Here is a 9,014-nt window from a genome sequence, read left to right as displayed (position 1 = left end):
TCCACAAGCCAGAAGAGAGTGGGGGCCAATATTCAACATTCTTAAAGAAAAGAATTTTCAACCCAGAATTTCATATCCAGCCAAACTAAGCTTCATAAATGAAGGAGAAATAAAATCCTTTACAGACAAGCAAATGCTGAGAGATTTTGTCACCACCAGGCCTGCCTTACAAGAGTTCCTGAAGGAAGCACTAAACATGGAAAGGAACAACCAGTACCAGCCACTGCAGAAACATGCCAAATTGTAAAGACCATCGATGCTAGGAAGAAACTGCATCAACTAATGAGCAAAATAACCAGCTAACATAATGACAGGATCAAATTCACACATAACAATATTAACCTTAAATGTAAATGGGCTAAATACTCCAATTAAAAGACACAGACTGGCAAATTGGATAAAGAGTCAAGACCCATCAGTGTGCTGTATTCAGGAGACCCATCTCACATGCAGAGACACACATAGGCTCAAAGTAAAGGGATGGAGGAAGATCTATCAAGCAAATGGAAAACAAAAAAAGGTAGGGTTTGCAATCCTAGTCTCTGATAAAACAGAATTTAAACCAACAAAGATCAAAAGAGACAAAGAAGCCCATTACATAATGGTAAAGGGATCAATTCAACAAGAAGAGCTAACTATCCTAAATATGTATGTATCCAACAGGAGCACCCAGATTCATAAAGCAAGTCCTTAGAGAACTAGAAAGAGACTTAGACGACCTACAAAGAGACTTAGACTCCCAAACAATAATAATGGGAGAGTTTAACACCCCACTGTTAACATTAGACAGATCAACGAGACAGAAAATAAAAAAGGATATCCAGGAACTGAACTCAGCTATGTACCAAGCAGACTTAACAGACATCTACAGAACTCTCCAATCCAAATCAACAGAATATACGTTCTTCTCAGCACCACATTGCGCTTATTCCAAAATTCACCACATAGTTGGAAGTAAAGCACTCCTCAGCAAATGCAAAAGAACAGAAATCACAAGAAACTGCCTCTCAGATCACAGTGCAATGAACCTAGAACTCAGGTTTAAGAAAATCACTCAAAACCACTCAACAACATAGAAACTGAACAACCTGCTCCTGAATGACTATTGGGTGCATAACAAAATGAAGGCAGAAATAAAGATGTTCTTTGAAACCAATGAGAACAAAGACACAACATACCAGAATCTCTGGGACACATTTAAAGCAGTGTGTAGAGGGAAATTTATAGCAGTTAATGCCCACAAGAGAAAGCAGGAAAGATCTAAAATTGACACCCTAACATCACAATTAAAAGAACTAGAGAAGCAAGAGCAAACACATTCAAAAGCTAGCAAAGGGCAAGAAATAACTAAGATCAGAGCAGAACTGAAAGAGATATAGACACAAAAATCCCTTCAAAATATCAGTGAATCCAGGAGCCGGTTTTTTGAAATGATCAACAAAATTGATAGATCACTAGCAAGACTAATAAAGAAGAAAAGAGAGAAAAATCAAATAGATGCAAAAAAAAAAAAATGATAAAGGGAATAACACCACTGATCCCACAGAAATACAAACTACCATCAGAGACTATATAAACACCTCTACACAAACAAACTAGAAAATCTAGAAGAAATGGATAAATTCCTGGACACATACACCCTCCCAAGAGTAAACCAGGAAGAAGTAGAATCCCTGAATAGACCAATAACAGGCTCTGAAATGGAGGCAATAATTAATAACCTACCAACCAATAAAGTCCAGGACCAGACAGATTGATAGCTGAATTCTACTAGAGGTACAAGGAGGAGCTGGTACCATTCTCTCTGAAACAATTCCAATCAATAGAAAAAGAGGGATTCCTCCTTAACTCATTTTATGAGGCCAGCATCATCCTGATACCAAAGTCTGGCAAAGACACAACAAAAAAAGAGAATTTTAGACCAATATCCCTGATGAATATGGATGCAAAAATCCTCAATAAAATACTGGCAAACCGAATCCTGCAGCACATCAAAAAGCTTATCCACCATGATCAAGTGGGCTTCATCCCTGGGATGCAAGGCTGGTCCAACATACGCAAATCAATAAACATAATCCAGTATATAAACAGAACCAAAGACAAAAACCACATGTTTATCTCAATAGATGCAGAAAAGGCCTTTGACAAAATTCAACAGCCCTTCGTGCTGAAAACTGTCAATAAATTAGGTATTGATGGGATGTATCTCAAAATAATAAAAGCTATTTATGAAAAACCCACAGCCAATATCATACTGAATGGGAAAAACTGGAAGCATTGCCTTTGAAAACTGGCACAAGACAGGGATGCCCTCTCTCGGCACTCCTATTCAACGTAGTGTTGGAAGTTCTGGCCAGGGCAATCAGGCAGGAGAAAGAAATAAAGGGTATTCAATTAGGAAAAGAGGAACTCAAATTGTCCCTGTTTGCAGATGACATGATTGTATATTTAGAAAACCCCATCGTCTCAGCCCAAAATCTCCTTAAGCTGATAAGCAACTTCAGCAAAGTCTCAGGATACAAAATCAATGTGCAAAAATCATAAGCATTCTTATACACCAATAACAGACAAGCAGAGAGCCAAATCATGAATGAACTACCATTCACAATTGCTTCAAATAGACTAAAATACCTAGGAATCCAATTTACAAGGGATGTGAAGGATCTCTTCAAGGAGAACTACAAATCACTGCTCAGTGAAATAAAGGAGGACACAAACAAATGGAAGAATATTCCATGCTCATGGATAGGAAGAATCAGTATCGTGAAAATGGCCATACTGCCCAAGGTAATTAATAGATTCAATGCCATCCCCATCAAGCTACCAATGACTTTCTTCACAGAATTGGAAAACAACTAAAGTTCATATGGAACCAAAAAAGAGCCCATATTGCCAAGACAATCCTAAGGCAAAAGAACAAAGCTGGAGGCATCACACTGCCTGACTTCAAACTATAGTACAAGGCTACAGTAACCAAAACTGCATGGTACTGGTACCAAAACAGAGAGAGCGACCAATGGAACAGAACAAAGGCCTCAGAAATAATACCACACATCTACAACCATCTGTTCTTTGACAAACCTGACAAAAGCAAGCAATGGAGAAAGGATTCCCTATTTAATAAATGGTGCTGGGAAAACTGGCTAGCCATATGTAGAAAGCTGAAACTGGATCCCTTCCTTATACCTTATACAAAAATTAATTCAAGATAGATTAAAGACTTAAATGTTAGACCTAAAACCATAAAATCCCTAGACGAAAACCTAGGCAATACCATTCAGGACATAGGCATGGGCACAGAATTCATGTCTAAAACACTAAAAGCAATGGCAACAAAAGCCAAAATTGACAAATGGGATCTAATTAAACTAAAGAGCTTCTGCACAGCAAAAGAAACTACCATCAGAGTGAACAGGCAGCCTACAGAATGGAATAAATTTTTGCAATCTACCCATCTGACAAAGGGCTAATCTCCAGAATCTACAAAGAACTCAAACAAATTTACAAGAAAAAAACAAAGAACCCCATCAAAAAGTGGGCAAAGGACATGAACAGACACTTCTCAAAAGAAGACATTTATGCAGCCAACAGACACATGAAAAAATGCTCATCATCACTGGCCATCAGAGAAATGCAAATCAAAACCACAATGAGATACCATCTCACACCAGTTAGAATGGCGATCATTAAAACGTCAGGAAACAACAGGTGCTGGAGAGGATGTGGAGAAATAGGAACACTTTTAAACTGTTGGTGGGACTATAAACTAGTTCAACCACTGTGGAAGACAGTGTGGCGATTCCTCAAGGATCTAGAACTAGAAATACCATTTGACCCAGCCATCCCATTACTGGATATATACCCAAAGGACTATAAATCATGCTGCTATAAAGACACATGCACACATATGTTTATTGTGGCACTATTCAGAATAGCAGAGACTTGAAACCAACCCAAATGTCCATCAATGATAGACTGGATTAAGAAAATGTGGCACATATACACCATGGAATACCATGCAGCCATAAAAAAGGATGAGTTCATGTCCTTTCTAGGGACATGGATGAAGCTGGAAACCATCATTTTCAGCAAACTATCGCAAGGACAAAAACCAAACACTGCATGTTCTCACTCATAGTTGGGAACTGAACAATGAGAACACTTGGACACAGGAAGTGGAACATCACACACTGGGGCCTGTCATGGGGTGGGGGGAGGGGGAGAGATAGCATTAGGAGATATACCTAATGTAAATGACGAGTTAATGGGTGCAGCACACCAACATGGCACATGTATACATATGTAACAAACCTGCATGTTGTGCACATGTACCCTAGAACCATTATTTACATCTTATAATAAATTACTATAGTACCATTTTGATTAGTCTGAATGTCTTCAGGCCTTGAAATAAATCTTCACCAAGTGATACAAAAGAAAAGATAGAAAGAAATGATCTACTCTAAGTGAGCAGATATATGATAAAGCAACTATAGCAAAATGTTAATGGTAGAATCCAGGTGTGGGTATACACATTTACACTATAAAATTATTTCAACTGCTTGTTTGAAATTTTTCTTAATAAAATGTTGAGGGGAAAATGATCATCTCTGAGATTCAGATACACACTAGATAAGTCACTGGTTTTGAGTGATGATAGGAAAGAAAACTGGGATGTAAGATCAGCAAGCTTGCAACAGGCTTGGTAAGCAAGTATGCATTGGTCTCCTTGTTGCTTTTTACTGGTATGGAAGTTCAGGTACAGAGTCCCTTTAATCCCAGAGCATATGACCAAAGGCAATCGCAAAGGCCAGGTACATGCTGATGTTTTCCATCATAAGCAGTTTAGAAGACACTGAAAAGATTTCTATTTCTTCCCGAGAGCAAAGGTCCCTGTGCTAAGGGAAGAAGGGTAGGTGTCTGAAAGCTGGCCTTCTAAGCAGATGTGTACAGTGATCTAGATCAAAGGAGAAATATTTCTCCACTGCATTTAGCAGTGATTATTGGGAGCAAATACATAATCAATATATGAATTCAACACACGAAAACACTTTAGATGTTTTAGCCTTCCATCCCCGTGCTGAGACTAGCACATTGGGAAGACGGGATGTGAGTCCAAATCATCTGTCTAATGTGAACAAGGTTCTGCTCTCCTGGCATAGAAGGCACTTAGCAGCGGGAGGTGACACTTTGATCTTTGCCTAAGCAGAAGAAAGGTCAGCTCTTCAGAAACTGATAAGTGTCTTTCTGCTACTTAGGACCCACTTCTCCCTATTATGATAAGTGGCTATGTGCAAAGTTGCCATCTGATCACCACTGTCCACTGAGTTATCTGCAGAGGGGGAGTAAATCCTGAGGAATCTCAAGGTTGCACAGGATGCTGGGAAGTCAGCCACTTAACATTATCATTCTCAGTGTCCTGTAATAGACTCGTATGACAATGATCCTGGCTTCCCTTTCCCTGATGACTTGCAGGGAGCATGATTCTAATCTTTTGGGTCACATCACATGGATTTTTTTTTTTTTTTTTTTTTTTTTTTTTTTTTGTCTTTTAAGGCGTCTCGCTCTGTCACCCAGGCTGGAGTGCAGTGGTGCGATCTCGGCTCACTGCAAGCTCTGCCTCCTGGGTTCACACCATTCTCCTGCCTCAGCCTCCCGAGTCGCTGGGACCACAGGCGCCCGCCACCATGCTCGGCTAATTTTTTTTTGTATTTTTGGTAGAGACAGTGTTTCACTGTGTTAGTCAGGGTGGTTTCCATTTCTTGACCTCGTGATCCGCCCGCCTGGGCTTCTCAAAGTACCGGGATTACAGGCGTGAGCCACGGCGATCTTGGATCACCAGCCATGAATCTTTCTTAAAAGTGACCTTGTAGTGTGGCATCTGAAATCTGGGCTATTGCAATATCCTCTTAACTGCTTTTCCTTCTCTAGGCTCATCTCCCACACTCTGATCTGTGAGTACATCACTGTTAATAAATCTTCTGAAAATGACTCTAACATCACTTCCATCTTTAACAAATGGCAGCCCTTTTGTTCAGTCCCTCTAGCCTGGCATTCAAGGTTTCCTCAGTGTGGCTCCAGGCTGCCTCTCTAACTGTGTACTCCTGTCATGTATACTAACTCTGTTCTGTCAAATCATGCATGTTCCATCTTTATTCCTCCATTTATTCATCCATCTATCTGTTAACTCAATATTTCTTTCATGCCTACTATATGACATATCAAATATTTTTAAAAACTGAATAAAACCTATTACTGCTCTTAAAAAGCTCTCATTGGAGGAGGCAGAAATGCAAATGACTGATTATAATACTACACAATAAATATAACAGAGATGTGAACAAATGCCCTAGAACCTTAGAGGAAGTTGATATTAACAGCCCTCTCTCCTGAATTTCGTGCCCCCAGTGCGTATTACTATTCAAATCCTAACCACTTTCCACACCCTACTTATAGCTCTCCTCCATGCTTTTGCACCCCACCCCATGACACTCTCTTCTTCCTAACTCAAAACCTTTATGGTACATACTAGTACTTGAAACTTTAAATAATGTAATAATTCATAAGGCACCACTTTGTGCATCTATCATCTGTCTTGCTGGCTATTTAATTTGTCATATGGATATCCTAGCTCCAACTAAACTCCAGGCTTCTTGAAGACAAGGTTCCTGTATTATATCCTTCAACGTAATAACCTTGGGAAGCGGCAATGGGTGATAGCCTCTTCAGGAATTTGTTAGGTCTGGGATTTGTTTGCACCTTGTTTACAAACTAATAAGTTAGCCTGTTAACTATTTTATGGATGGTAGCAACAGACACAAGATTCATGGCTCAGCAAACAGCATGAGTGTCAGTGGGTGTCCCACAGGGGTGACACAACATGGTCCAGGTGGATGCTGCATCTGCAGTGGGTTTCCATTGCAGCTGAGGAATGCAGAGTTTGGAAAATCCACCATTTTTACAGCAAACAATAAGCAAACCTGCGCATTGTCCAAGATGGTGATATTGCCTCCTCCCACAGGGCCCACAAACACACCCTGAGAAATGGCCAAGATGGAGAGCAGTCGAGGCCTTGTATTCTTGGTATACACAGTGTATTCATTTCCCAGGGCTGCCACAAATTGGAAGGCTAAAACTGCAGGAATTTATTGTCTCACAGTTTTGAGGCTAAAAGTCCAAAATCAAGGTGTTGGCAGGGTTATGTGCCCTCTGAAACCTGTAGGGTAGAATTTTTCCTTGTGTTTTCCAAGCAGCTGCAGCTGCAGCCCTTCAGTCTCTGCATTTATCATCACAGGGCATTCTCCCCTGTGTGCCTCTGTGTTTCTTCTTTTATAAGGACACCAGCCCTGTTGGATTAAGGGTTCATTCTACTCTACCATAACCTCATCTTAACCAATTACATCTGCAATAACCCCATTTCCAAATAATACTGCATTCTAAGGTGGTGGGAGTTAGACTTCAACATATGTTTTTTGGGGAGACATAATTCAATGCATACCACCCAATAAGGCCTGTAGGATATTGAGAGACTTGGAGAACTGTCTCTCTCAACAGAGTAAACTTGCTTCTAATAGACAGCATTGTGAAAATTCTAGAGCCAGCTCATATTCTGAGATAGCTGTAGGTGGCATTCATACCATTTCATCCAGACGTTATCCTGAACTCCTACTCTACTCTTCTGACCCTCCCTCTGTGGTAGAGAGGGGGAGGATGGCTCAGTGTGATTTATTTATGGTCAGGAAGGAATTATGATTCATTACTACATGATCCATGGTCAGCCATATTACAAGAAGTGAATGTTCAGAGAAGACTGTCCTGCTATTCAACTAGACCAGTAATGGGAGAGTTAATGGGTGAAAAGCCTCTTTTCTTTGTGGTTCAATGGACCCGTAGAAAATATCTCTTTTCCTTTTTTGATGGTCTACTATGAGAAGCACTCAATTCAGTATTAACATGTGACTGGGCTAAGGGACACTGAGGTAAAGTAGTCCAGAAGCCATTCTACCTCACAAAGCTAACCAGACAAACCCTAGCAGGCACAGATTGTCCCCAGGTGGTAAACAGCACCGTCACAGAAAGCTGCCATCTGATTGAGCTAGTGTAGCATCTGGCTCACAGCAGGAGCTGAATCTGATTTATGTTTGATAAAGAAATGAACCTGATGTACTAAAAAATACTGACTTTGGAAATAGTACAAAGAGCACTAGATTACAAAGGGATTCTTTTGAAAAACAACTACAAATCAGAATAACAAGATAGGATTGGAAAATGATGCAATGACAGAAAATGAGAAAAATTATGATAGAAATAAATGAAACAAATGAATCAAAATGAACCTGGTACAGAGAGGTATGGGGAAAAAATGAGGAGTAAAAATCAGTGGAGGTGAAAACAAAGGGAACAGAACAATTAAATAATTTAAAACATGTATTCCATGGTTTTGGTGGCCTGGAGAGCATCTCACATCTTAGCATCCAAGGGTTGAGTTTTGTAGCTGTGCAGAGTTAGCTTCTCCACCAAATTCATCTCAGTAATGCAGTTCAGTGCTCCCAGCTTCTGTGCTGTTTAGCACTGTGTCATATCAACTTTTTCATAGACTATGCACATTCTGGAATCTGAAATAATACCACTCAACTATTTGCTCATTACCCTAAATCATTCCCAGTTAGAGGCCCCAAGGACTTGATATAATTGGATAATGACAAATGAGATAAATGACTAAGTGTATATTCTGGTAATTTCTATCTAAAGTTCAGATGCTTGAAAGCACAGCTAAAATCCAAATAAAAACAGTGGTGATGTGATAAAACAGAAATCCTACCTTATGTCTCTCACCCCCCAAAAAATAAGTATTTCAAAATTAAATTAAATGTTATATTATGCCATTTTTGTGTTGTTATAAAGAAACTCTTCGGGAGGCTGAGGCAGGTGGATCACCTAAGGTCAGGAGCTTGAGACCAGTCTGACCAACAAAGTTAAACCCCGTCTCTACTAAATACAAAAAATAAGCTGGG

The sequence above is a fragment of the Piliocolobus tephrosceles genome, chromosome 2 (genome assembly GCF_002776525.5).
Source record: "Piliocolobus tephrosceles isolate RC106 chromosome 2, ASM277652v3, whole genome shotgun sequence".
Taxonomy (NCBI): domain Eukaryota; kingdom Metazoa; phylum Chordata; class Mammalia; order Primates; family Cercopithecidae; genus Piliocolobus; species Piliocolobus tephrosceles.
The sequence above is the reverse complement of the archived record's forward strand: the minus strand, read 5'-3'. Positions refer to the sequence as shown.